This window comes from Carcharodon carcharias, chromosome 24, assembly GCF_017639515.1.
Source record: "Carcharodon carcharias isolate sCarCar2 chromosome 24, sCarCar2.pri, whole genome shotgun sequence".
NCBI classification, from domain to species: Eukaryota; Metazoa; Chordata; class Chondrichthyes; order Lamniformes; family Lamnidae; genus Carcharodon; species Carcharodon carcharias.
In genome coordinates this window covers 9211352-9226802 of record NC_054490.1, presented here as the reverse complement: position 1 = coordinate 9226802, position 15451 = coordinate 9211352, and positions in this window count along the sequence as shown.

Below are 15451 nucleotides of genomic sequence, written 5' to 3'. Positions count from 1 at the left end.
TATATGGAGTGATACAAACATATAGACAGAGGCAGACACACACACAGATGTCTGGAGTCATAGGGAGAGATACACAGAGGCAGACACACACACTGATATTTGGAGTCATACAGAGAGATACTCAGAGAAAGACACACACACAGATATCTAGAGTGATACAGAGAAATACACAGAGGCAGACACACACACAGATATGTGGAGTGAAATAGAGAGATACACAGAAACAGACACACACCCAGATATATGGTGTGATACAGAGAGATTCACAGAGGCAGCCACACACACAGATATATGGAGTGATACCGAGAGATACACAGAGGCAGACACCCACACAGATATATGGAGTCATACAGAGTGATACACAGAGGCAGACACACAAAGATGTCTGGAATGATACAGAGAGACACCGAAGTAGACACATGCACAGATATATGGAGTGATATAGAGATATACATAGAGGCAGAGACACATACACAGATATATGGAGAGTTAAAGAGAGATACACAGAGGCAGACACAAACACAGATATATGGAGTGATACAGAGAGATAAACAGAGACAGACACTCACACAGATATCTGGAGAGATACAGAGAGATACTCAGAGGCAGACACACAAACAGATATATGGATTCATAAAGAGAGATACCCAGAGACAGACACACACAAAGATATCTGGAGTGATACAGAGAGATTCAGAGTGTCATTCACATACACAGATATAGGAAGTGATACAGAGAGTTAGACAGAGACAGACAAACACACAGATATATGGAGAATATACAGGGAGATACACAGAGGTAGACACACACACAGATATATGGAGTGATAAAGAGAAATACACTGAGGTAGACACACACACAGATATATGAAGTGATACAAAGAGATGCTCAGAGGCAGACACACACACAGATATATGGAGTGATACACAGATATAGACACAGGCAGACACACACACAGATCTCTGGAGTCATACGGAGAGATACTGAGAGGCAGACACAAACACAGATATATGTAGTGATGCAGAGATATACACAGAGGCAGAAAAAAACACAGATATATGGAGTGATACAAAGAGATACACAGAGGTAGACACACACGCAGATATATGGAGTCATACAGAGAGATACTAAGAGACAGACACACACACAGACATCTGGAGTGATACAGAGAGATACACAGAGTCAGACACACACACAGATATATGGAGTCATACAGAGAGATACACAGAGACTGACACACACCCAGATATATGGAGTGATACAGAGAGATGCACAGAGGCAGACACACACACAGATATATGGAGTGATAGAGAGAGATACACAGAGGCAGACACACACATAGACATATGGAGTCATACAGAGAGATACACAGAGAAAGACACACACAGATATATGGAGTGATACAGAGATATACACAGAGGCAGACACACACATAGATATATGGAGTGATTCCGAGACATACACAGAGGCAGACACACACACAGATATATGGAGTCATACAGAGAGATACACAGAGTCAGACACACACACAGACATCAGGAGTGATACAGAGAGATACACAAAGACTGACTCACACACAGATGTATGGAGAGATGCAGAGAGATACACTGATTTAGACACACACACAGATATATGGAGTGATACAGAGAGATACACTGAGGCAGACACACACACAGATATATGTAGTGATAGAGAGAGATACACAGATGCAGACACACACACAGATATATGGAGTGATACAGAGAGATACACAGAGGCAGACACACACACAGATATATTGAGTGATGCAGAGAGATACACAGAGGGAGAGAAACACCCAGATATAAGAAGTGATACAGAGAGATACACAGAGGTAGACACATACACAGATATATGGAGTGATACAGAGAGATACACAGAGGCTGAAACACACACAGATATATGGAGTGATACAGAGAGATACACAGAGGCAGAAACACACACAGATAATTGGATGATATAGAGAGATACACAGAGGCAGAGACACATTCAGATATATGGATTGATACAGAGAGATACACAGAGAAGGCCTGACACACAGATATATGGAGTGATACAGAGAGATACACAGAGACAGACGCACCCACAGTTATATGGAGTGAAACAGAGAGATACTCAGAGACAGACACACACACAGATATATGCAGTGATACAGAGAGATAGTCAGAGAAAGACACACACACAGATATATGGAGTGATACAGAGAGATACACAGAGACAGACACACAAACAGATATATGGTGAGATACAGAGAGATACTCAGAGGCAGACACACACACAGATATAAGGATTGATACAGAGAGATACTCAGAGACAGACACACACACAGATATATGGAGTGATACAGAGAGATACACAGAGGCAGACACACACACACAGATATATGGACTGATACAGAGAGATACACAGAGGCAGACAAACACACCGATATATGGAGTGATACAGAGAGATACACAGAGGGAGACAAACAAAAAGATGTAAGGAGTGATACAGAGAGATACACAGAGGCATTACACACTCAGATTTCTGGAGTGATACAGCGATATAGACAGAGGCAGACACACACACAAATCCCTGGAGTCATACAGAGAGATGCGCAGAGGCAGACACAAACACAGATATATGTCGTGATACGGAGATATACAAAGAGGCTGACAAACACACAGATATATGGAGTGATACGGAGAGACACACAGAGGCAGAAACACACACAGATTATTGGAGACATACAGAGAGATACTCAGAGACAGTCAAACACACAGATATCTGGAGTGATACAGAGAGATACACAGAGGCAGACACACACACAGATATATGGAGTCATACAGAGAGATACACAGAGACAGACACTCACACAGATATATAGAGTGATACAGTGATATACCCAGAGGCAGACTCACACACAGATATATGGAGTCATACAAAGAGATACACACAGGCAGACACACAAACAGATATATGGAGTCATACACAGAGATACACAGAGACAGAGACAACCACAGGTATCTGGAGGGATACAGAGAGATACACAGAGGCAGATACACAAACAGATCTCTAGAGTCATACAGAGAGATACACACAGGCAGACACACACACAGATATATGGAGTGATACAGAGTTATACACAGAGGCAGACACACAAACAGATATATGGAGGGATACAAAGAGATACACAGAGGCAGAAACACACACAGATATTTGGAGTGATACAGAGAGATACACAGAGGCAGAAAAAAACACAGATCTCTAAAGTCATACGGATAGATACACAGAGACAGACACACACACAGATATTTTGAGTGATACAGAGATATACACAGAGGCAGACAAACAAACAGATGTGTGGAGTGATACAGAGAGATACACAGAGGTAGACACATACACAGATATATGGAGTGATATAGAGAGATACATAGAGGAAGACACACACACAGATATATGGAGTCATACAGAGAGATACACAGAGACAGACACTCACACGGATATATAGAGTGATACAGTGATATACACAGAGGCAGACACACACACAGATATATGGGGTCATACAGAGAGATACACAGAGGCAGACACACACACAGATATATGGAGTGATTCAGAGAAATACACAGAAGCAGAGACAGACACAGATATCTGGAGTGATACAGAGAGATAGACAGAGACAGTCACACATACAGATATATGGAGTGATACAGAGAGATACACAGAGATGAAAACCCACACAGATATAAGGATTGATAGAGAGAGATACTCAGAGAATGACACACACACAGATATAAGGAGTGATACAGAGAGAAACACTGAGACAGAAACACACACAGATATATGGAATGATACAGAGAGATACACTGAGGCAGACACACACACAGATATTTGGAGTGATACAGAGAGATACAGAGAGACAGACAAACACCCAGATATATGGAGGGATTCAGAGATATACACAAAGGCAAACACATACACAGATATATGGAGTTATACAGAGAGAAACACAGAGGTAGACAAACACACAGATATATGGAGTGATACAGAGGGATACACAGAGGTAGACACACACACTGATATTTGGAGTGCTACAGAGAGATACACAGAGACGGACACACACACAGATATATGGAGTGATACAGAGAGATACACAGAGGCAGACACACACACAGACATACTGAGTGATACAGAGAGATACACAGAGACAGACACACACACAGATATCTGGAGTAATACTTGATAGATACACAGAGGCAGAATCACAAACAGATATATGGAGTGATACAGAGAGATAAACAGAGGCTACAAACACTCAGATATAATGAGTGATACAGAGAGAGCACGGATGTATACACATACCCAGATATATGGAGTGATACACAGAGATACACTGAGGCAGACTCACACACAGGTATATGGGGTCATACAGAGAGATACACAGAGGCAGACACACACACAGATATATGGAGTGATTCAGAGAAATACACAGAGGCAGAGACAGACACAGATATCTGGAGTGATACAGAGAGATACACAGAGGCAGACACACACACAGATATATGGAGTCATACAGAGAGATACACAGAGAAAGACACTCACACAGATATATAGAGTGATACAGTGATATACCCAGAGGCAGACTCACACACAGATATATGGAGTCATACAAAGAGATACACACAGGCAGACACACAAACAGATATATGGAGTCATACACAGAGATACACAGAGACAGAGACAACCACAGGTATCTGGAGGGATACAGAGAGTTACACAGAGGCAGATACACAAACAGATCTCTAGAGTCATACAGAGAGATACACACAGGCAGACACACACACAGATATATGGAGTGATACAGAGTTATACACAGAGGCAGACACACACACAGATATTTGGAGTGATACAGAGAGATACACAGAGGCAGAAAAAAACACAGATCTCTAAAGTCATACGAAGAGATACACAGAGACAGACACACACACAGATATTTTGAGTGATACAGAGATATACACAGAGGCAGACAAACAAACAGATGTGTGGAGTGATACAGAGAGATACACAGAGGTAGACACATACACAGATATATGGAGTGATATAGAGAGATACATAGAGGAAGACACACACACAGATATATGGAGTCATACAGAGAGATACACAGAGACAGACACTCACACAGATATATAGAGTGATACAGTGATATACACAGAGGCAGACACACACACAGATATATGGGGTCATACAGAGAGATACAAAGAGGCAGACACACTCACAGATATATGGAGTGATTCAGAGAAATACACAGAAGCAGAGACAGACACAGATATCTTGAGTGATACAGAGAGATACACAGAGACAGTCACACATACAGATATAGGGAGTGATAAAGAGAGATACACAGAGATGAAAACCCACACAGGTATAAGGATTGATAGAAAGAGATACTCAGAGAATGACACACACACAGATATAAGGAGTGATACAGAGAGATACACTGAGACAGAAACACACACAGATATATGGAATGATACAGAGAGATACACTGAGGCAGACACACACACAGATATTTGGAGTGATACAGAGAGATACAGAGAGACAGACAAACACCCAGATATATGGAGGGATTCAGAGACATACACAAAGGCAAACACATACACAGATATATGGAGTGATACAGAGAGATAAAACAGAAGCAGACACACACACCGATATATGGAGTGATACACAGAGATGCACAGAGGCAGACACACACTCAGATATAAGAAGTGATAAAGAGAGATACACAGAGGCAGACACACACACAGATATAGGGAGTGATACAGAGATATAGACAGAGGCAGACAAACACACAGATCTCTGGAGTCATAGGGAGAGATACACTGAGGCAGACACAAACACAGATATATGTATTGATACAGAGATATACACAGAGGCAGACAAACACACAGATATATGGAGTGATACAGAGAGATACACAGAGGTAGACACACACACTGATATTTGGAGTCATACAGAGATAGACACAGAGGCAGACAAACACACAGATAATTGGAGTGATACAGAGAGATACACAGAGGCAGACACCCACACAGATATATGGAGTCATACAGAGAGATACTCAGAGACAGACACACACACAGATATATGGAGTGCTACAGAGAGATACACAGAGACAGAGACACACACAGATATATGGAGTGATACAGAGACAAACACAGAGGCAGACACACACACAGATATACTGAGTGATACAGAGAGATACACAGAGACAGAGACACACACAGATATCTGGAGTAATACAGATAGATACACAGAGGCAGAATCACAAACAGATATATGGAGTCATACAGAGAGATAAACAGAGGCTACAAACACTCAGATATAATGAGTGATACAGAGAGAGCACGGATGTATACACATACCCAGATATATGGCGTGATACAGAGAGATACACTGAGGCAGACTCACACACAGGTATATGGGGTCATACAGAGAGATACACAGAGGCAGACACACACACAGATATATGGAGTGATTCAGAGAAATACACAGAGGCAGAGACACACACAGATATCTGGAGTGATACAGAGAGATACACAGAGGCAGACACACACACAGATATAAGGAGTTATACAGAAAGATAAACAGAGACAGACACACACACAGATATATGGAGAGATACAGAGAGAAACACAGAGGCAGACACACACAGAGATGAAGAGAGTGATACAGAGAGATACACAGAGGTAGACATATCCACTGATATATGGAGTGATATATAGAGATACACAGAGGCAGACACACACACAGATATATGGAGTCATACAGAGAGAGACACAGAGACAGACACACACACCGATATATGGAGTGATACAGAGATATACACAGAGGTAGACACAAACACAGATATATGGAGTCATGCAGAGAGAAACACAGAGGCAGACACACACACAGATATATGGAGTCATACAGAGAGATACTCAGAGGCAGACTCACCACAGATATATGGAGAGATATAGAGAGAAACAAAGAGGTAGACACACACACAGATATATGGAGTGATACAGAGAGATACACTGAGGTAGACACACTCACAGATACTTGGAGTGATGACGAGATATACACAGAGGCAGACACACACACAGACATAAGGAGTGATACAGAGAGATACACAGAGGCAGACACAAACTCAGATATATGGAGTGATACAGAGAGATAAACAGAAGCTACACACACTCAGATATAATGAGTGATACAGAGAGAGCACGGATGTAGACACATACACAGATATATGGAGTGATACAGAGAGATACACTGAGGTAGACACACTCACAGATACTTGGAGTGATGACGAGATATACACAGAGGCAGACACACACACAGACATAAGGAGTGATACAGAGAGATACACAGAGGCAGACACAAACTCAGATATATGGAGTGATACAGAGAGATAAACAGAGGCTACACACACACAGGTATATGGGGTCATACAGAGAGATACACAGAGGCAGACACACACACAGATATATGGAGTGATTCAGAGAAATACACAGAGGCAAAGACACACACAGATATCTGGAGTGATACAGAGAGATAGACAGAGACAGTCACACATACAGATATATGGAGTGATACAGAGAGATACACAGAGATGAAAACCCACACAGATATAACGATTGATAGAGAGCGATACTCAGAGAATGACACACACACAGATATAAGGAGTGATACAGAGAGATACACTGAGACAGAAACACACACAGATATTTGGAATGATACAGAGAGATACAGAGAGACAGACAAACACACAGATATATGGAGTGATACAGAGAGATACACAGAGACAGATGCATACACAGATATATGGAGTGATACAGAGAGATACAGAGAGACAGACAAACACCCAGATATATGGAGTGATTCAGAGACATACACAGAGGCAAACACATACACAGATATATGGAGTGATACAGAGAGATACACAGAGGCAGACACACACACCGATATATGGAGTGATACACAGAGATGCACAGAGGCAGACACACACTTAGATATAAGAAGTGATACAGAGAGATACACAGAGGCAGACACACACACAGATATAGGGAATGATACAGAGATATACAAAGAGGCAGCCAAACACACAGATCTCTGGAGTCATAGGGAGAGATACACTGAGGCAGACACAAACACAGATGTATGTATTGATACAGAGATATACAAAGAGGCAGACAAACACACAGATATATGGAGTGATACAGAGAGATACACAGAGGTAGACACACACACTGATATTTGGAGTCATACAGACATATACACAGAGGCAGACAAACACACAGATATATGGAGTGATACAGAAAGATAAACAGAGACAGACACACACACAGATATATGGAGAGATACAGAGAGATACACAGAGGCAGACACACACAGAGATGTAGAGAGTGATACAGAGAGATACACAGAGGTAGACATATCCACTGATATATGGAGTGATATATAGCGATACACAGAGGCAGACACACACACAGATATATGGAGTCATACAGAGAGAGACACAGAGACAGACACAAACACCGATATATGGAGTGATACAGAGATATACACAGAGGTAGACACAAACACAGATATATGGAGTCATGCAGAGAGAATCACAGAGGCAGACACACACACAGATATATGGAGTCATACAGATAGATACTCAGAGATAGACACACTCTCAGATATATGGAGTGATACAGAGAGATACACAGAGACAGACTCACCACAGATATATGGAGAGATATAGAGAGAAACAAAGAGGTAGACACACACACAGATATATAGAGTGATACAGAGAGATACACTGAGGTAGACACACTCACAGATACTTGGAGTGATGACGAGATATACACAGAGGCAGACACACACACAGACATAAGGAGTGATACAGAGAGATACACAGAGGCAGACACAAACTCAGATATATGGAGTGATACAGAGAGATAGACAGAGGCTACACACACTCAGATATAATGAGTGATAAAGAGAGAGCACGGATGTAGACACATAAACAGATATATGGAGTGATACAGAGAGATACACTGAGGCAGACACACACACAGGTATATGGGGTCATACAGAGAGATACACAGAGGCAGACACACACACAGATATATGGAGTGATTCAGAGAAATACACAGAGGCAAAGACACACACAGATATCTGGAGTGATACAGAGAGATACACAGAGACAGTCACACATACAGATATATGGAGTGATACAGAGAGATACACAGAGATGAAAACCCACACAGATATAACGATTGATAGAGAGAGATACTCAGAGAATGACACACACACCGATATAAGGAGTGATACAGAGAGATACACTGAGACAGAAACACACACAGATATTTGGAATGATACAGAGAGATACAGAGAGACAGACAAACACACAGATATATGGAGTGATACAGAGAGATACACAGAGACAGATGCATACACAGATATATGGAGTGATACAGAGAGATACAGAGAGACAGACAAACACCCAGATATATGGAGTGATTCAGAGACATACACAGAGGCAAACACATACACAGATATATGGAGTGATACAGAGAGATACACAGTGGCAGACACACACACAGATATAGGGAGTGATACAGAGATATACACAGAGGTAGACACACACACTGATATTTGGAGTCATACAGAGATATACACAGAGGCAGACAAACACACAGATATATGGAATGATACTGAGAGATACACAGAGGCAGACACCCACACAGATATATGGAGTCTTACAGCGAGATACTCAGAGACAGACACACACAGATATCTAGAGTGAAACAGAGAGACAACAGAGACAGACACCACCCAGATATATGGAGTGATATAGAGAGATACACAGAGGCAGACACCCACACAGATATATGGAGCCATACAGAGAGATACAAAGTGACAGACACACACAGATATATGGAGCGATACAGAGATATACACAGAGGCAGACACACGCACAGATATATGGAGTGATACAGAGATATACACAGAGACAGACACATACACAGATATATTGAGTGATACAGAGAGATACACAGAGGCAGACACCCACACAGGTATATGGGGTCATATAGAGAGATACACAGAGGCAGACACACACACAGATATATGGAGAGATACAGAGAGATACACAGAGGCAGACACACACAGAGATGAAGAGAGTGATACAGAGAGATACACAGAGGTAGACATATCCACTGATATATGGAGTGATATATAAAGATACACAGAGGAAGACACACACACAGATATATGGAGTCATACAGAGAGAGACACAGAGACAGACACACACACCGATATATGGAGTGATACAGAGATATACACAGAGGTAGACACAAACACAGATATATGGAGTCATGCAGAGAGAAACACAGAGGCAGACACACACACAGATATATGGAGTCATACAGAGAGATACTCAGAGATAGACACACTCTCAGATATATGGAGTGATACAGAGAGATACACAGAGACAGACTCACCACAGATATATGGAGAGATATAGAGAGAAACAAAGAGGTAGACACACACACAGATATATGGAGTGATACAGAGAGATACACTGAGGTAGACACACTCACAGATACTTGGAGTGATGACGAGATATACACAGAGGCAGACACACACACAGACATAAGGAGTGATACAGAGAGATACACAGAGGCAGACACAAACTCAGATATATGGAGTGATACAGAGAGATAAACAGAGGCTACACACACTCAGATATAATGAGTGATACAGAGAGAGCACGGATGTAGACACATAAACAGATATATGGAGTGATACAGAGAGATACACTGAGGCAGACACACACACAGGTATATGGGGTCATACAGAGAGATACACAGAGGCAGACACACACACAGATATATGGAGTGATTCAGAGAAATACACAGAGGCAAAGACACACACAGATATCTGGAGTGATACAGAGAGATAGACAGAGACAGTCACACATACAGATATATGGAGTGATACAGAGAGATACACAGAGATGAAAACCCACACAGATATAAGGATTGATAGAGAGAGATACTCAGAGAATGACACACACACAGATATCAGGAGTGAAACAGAGAGATACACTGAGACAGAAACACACACAGATATTTGGAATGATACAGAGAGATACAGAGAGACAGACAAACACACAGATATATGGAGTGATACAGAGAGATACACAGAGACAGATGCATACACAGATATATGGAGTGATACAGAGAGATACAGAGAGACAGACAAACACCCAGATATATGGAGTGATTCAGAGACATACACAGAGGCAAACACATACACAGATATATGGAGTGATACAGAGAGATACACAGAGGCAGACACACACACCGATATATGGAGTGATACACAGAGATGCACAGAGGCAGACACACACTCAGATATAAGAAGTGATACAGAGAGATACACAGAGGCAGACACACACACAGATATAGGGAATGATACAGAGATATAGACAGAGGCAGCCAAACACACAGATCTCTGGAGTCATAGGGAGAGATACACTGAGGCAGACACAAACACAGATGTATGTATTGATACAGAGATATACAAAGAGGCAGACAAACACACAGATATATGGAGTGATACAGAGAGATACACAGAGGTAGAAACACACACTGATATTTGGAGTCATACAGACATATACACAGAGGCAGACAAACACACAGATATATGGAGTGATACAGAAAGATAAACAGAGACAGACACACACACAGATATATGGAGAGATACAGAGAGATACACAGAGGCAGACACACTCACAGATACTTGGAGTGATGACGAGATATACACAGAGGCAGACACACACACAGACATAAGGAGTGATACAGAGAGATACACAGAGGCAAACACAAACTCAGATATATGGAGTGATACAGAGAGATAAACAGAGGCTACACACACTCAGATATAATGAGTGATACAGAGAGAGCACGGATGTAGACACATAAACAGATATATGGAGTGATACAGAGAGATACACTGAGGCAGACACACACACAGATATATGGAGTGATTCAGAGAAATACACAGAGGCAAAGACACACACAGATATCTGGAGTGATACAGAGAGATAGACAGAGACAGTCACACATACAGATATATGGAGTGATACAGAGAGATACACAGAGATGAAAACCCACACAGATATAAGGATTGATAGAGAGAGATACTCAGAGAATGACACACACACAGATATAAGGAGTGATACAGAGAGATACACTGAGACAGAAACACACACAGATATTTGGAATGATACAGAGAGATACAGAGAGACAGACAAACACACAGATATATGGAGTGATACAGAGAGTTACACAGAGACAGATGCATACACAGATATATGGAGTGATACAGAGAGATACAGAGAGACAGACAAACACCCAGATATATGGAGTGATTCAGAGACATACACAGAGGCAGACACACACACCGATATATGGAGTGATGCACAGAGATGCACAGAGGCAGACACACACACAGATATAGGGAATGATACAGAGATATAGACAGAGGCAGCCAAATACACAGATCTCTGGAGTCATAGGGAGAGATACACTGAGGCAGACACAAACACAGATGTATGTATTGATACAGAGATATACAAAGAGGCAGACAAACACACAGATATATGGAGTGATACAGAGAGATACACAGAGGTAGACACACACACTGATATTTGGAGTCATACAGACATATACACAGAGGCAGACAAACACACAGATATATGGAGTGATACAGAAAGATAAACAGAGACAGACACACACACAGATATATGGAGAGATACAGAGAGATACACAGAGGCAGACACACACAGAGATGTAGAGAGTGATACAGAGAGATACACAGAGGCAGACATATCCACTGATATATGGAGTGATATATAGCGATACACAGAGGCAGACACACACACAGATATATGGAGTCATACAGAGAGAGACACAGAGACAGACACAAACACCGATATATGGAGTGATACAGAGATATACACAGAGGTAGACACAAACACAGATATATGGAGTCATGCAGAGAGAATCACAGAGGCAGACACACACACAGATATATGGAGTCATACAGAGAGATACTCAGAGATAGACACACTCTCAGATATATGGAGTGATACAGAGAGATTCACAGAGACAGACTCACCACAGATATATGGAGAGATATAGAGAGAAACAAAGAGGTAGACACACACACAGATATATGGAGTGATACAGAGAGATACACTGAGGTAGACACACTCACAGATACTTGGAGTGATGACGAGATATACACAGAGGCAGACACACACACAGACATAAGGAGTGATACAGAGAGATACACAGAGGCAGACACAAACTCAGATATATGGAGTGATACAGAGAGATAGACAGAGGCTACACACACTCAGATATAATGAGTGATAAAGAGAGAGCACGGATGTAGACACATACAGAGATATATGGAGTGATACAGAGAGATACACTGAGGCAGACACACACACAGGTATATGGGGTCATACAGAGAGATACACAGAGGCAGACACACACACAGATATATGGAGTGATTCAGAGAAATACACAGAGGCAGAGACACACACAGATATCTGGAGTGATACAGAGAGATACACAGAGACAGTCACACATACAGATATATGGAGTGATACAGAGAGATACACAGAGATGAAAAACCCACACAGATATAAGGATTGATAGAGAGAGATACTCAGAGAATGACACACACACAGATATAAGGAGTGATACAGAGAGATACACTGAGACAGAAACACACACAGATATTTGGAATGATACAGAGAGATACAGAGAGACAGACAAACACACAGATATATGGAGTGATACAGAGAGATACACAGAGACAGATGCATACACAGATATATGGAGTGATACAGAGAGATACAGAGAGACAGACAAACACCCAGATATATGGAGTGATTCAGAGACATACACAGAGGCAAACACATACACAGATATATGGAGTGATACAGAGAGATACACAGTGGCAGAAACACACACAGATATAGGGAGTGATACAGAGATATACACAGAGGCAGACAAACACACAGATATATGGAGTGATACAGAGAGATACACAGATTTAGACACACACACTGATATTTGGAGTCATACAGAGATATACACAGAGGCAGACAAACACACAGATATATGGAGTGATACAGAGAGATACACAGAGGCAGACACCCACACAGATATATGGAGTCATACAGCGAGATACTCAGAGACAGACACACACTCAGATATCTAGAGTGAAACAGAGAGACAACAGAGGCAGACACACACACAGATATATGGAGTGATACAGAGAGATACACAGAGACAGACACCACCCAGATATATGGAGTGATATAGCGAGATACACAGAGGTAGACAAACACACAGATTTATGGAGTGATACAGAGAGATACACAGAGGCAGACACCCACACAGATATATGGAGCCATACAGAGAGATACAAAGTGACAGACACACACAGATATATGGAGCGATACAGAGATATACACAGAGGCAGACACACACACAGATATATGGAGTGATACAGAGATATACACAGAGGCAGACACCCACACAGATAATGGAGTCATACAGAGAGATGCAAAGAGACAGGCACACACAGATATATGGAGTGATACAGAGAGATACACAGAGGCAGACACCCACACAGGTATATGGGGTCATATAGAGAGATACACAGAGGCAGACACACACACAGATATATGGAGTGATTCAGAGAAATACACAGAGGCAGACACACACAGAGATGTAGAGAGTGATACAGAGAGATACACAGAGGTAGACATATCCACTGATATATGGAGTGATATATAGAGATACACAGAGGCAGACATACACACAGATATATGGAGTCATACAGAGAGAGACACAGAGACAGACACACACACCGATATATGGAGTGATACAGAGATATACACAGAGTTAGACACAAACACAGATATATGGAGTCATGCAGAGAGAAACACAGAGGCAGACACACACACAGATATATGGACTCATACAGAGAGATACTCGGAGATAGACACACTCTCAGATATATGGAGTGAAACAGAGAGATACACAGAGACAGACTCACCACAGATATATGGAGATATATAGAGAGAAACAAAGAGGTAGACTCACACACAGATTTATGGAGTGATACAGAGAGATACACTGAGGTAGACACACTCACAGATACTTGGAGTGATGACGAGATATACACAGAGGCAGACACACACACAGACATAAGGAGTGATACAGAGAGATACACAGAGGCAGACACAAACTCAGATAAATGGAGTGATACAGAGAGATAAACAGAGGCTACACACACTCAGATATAATCAGTGACACAGAGAGAGCACGGA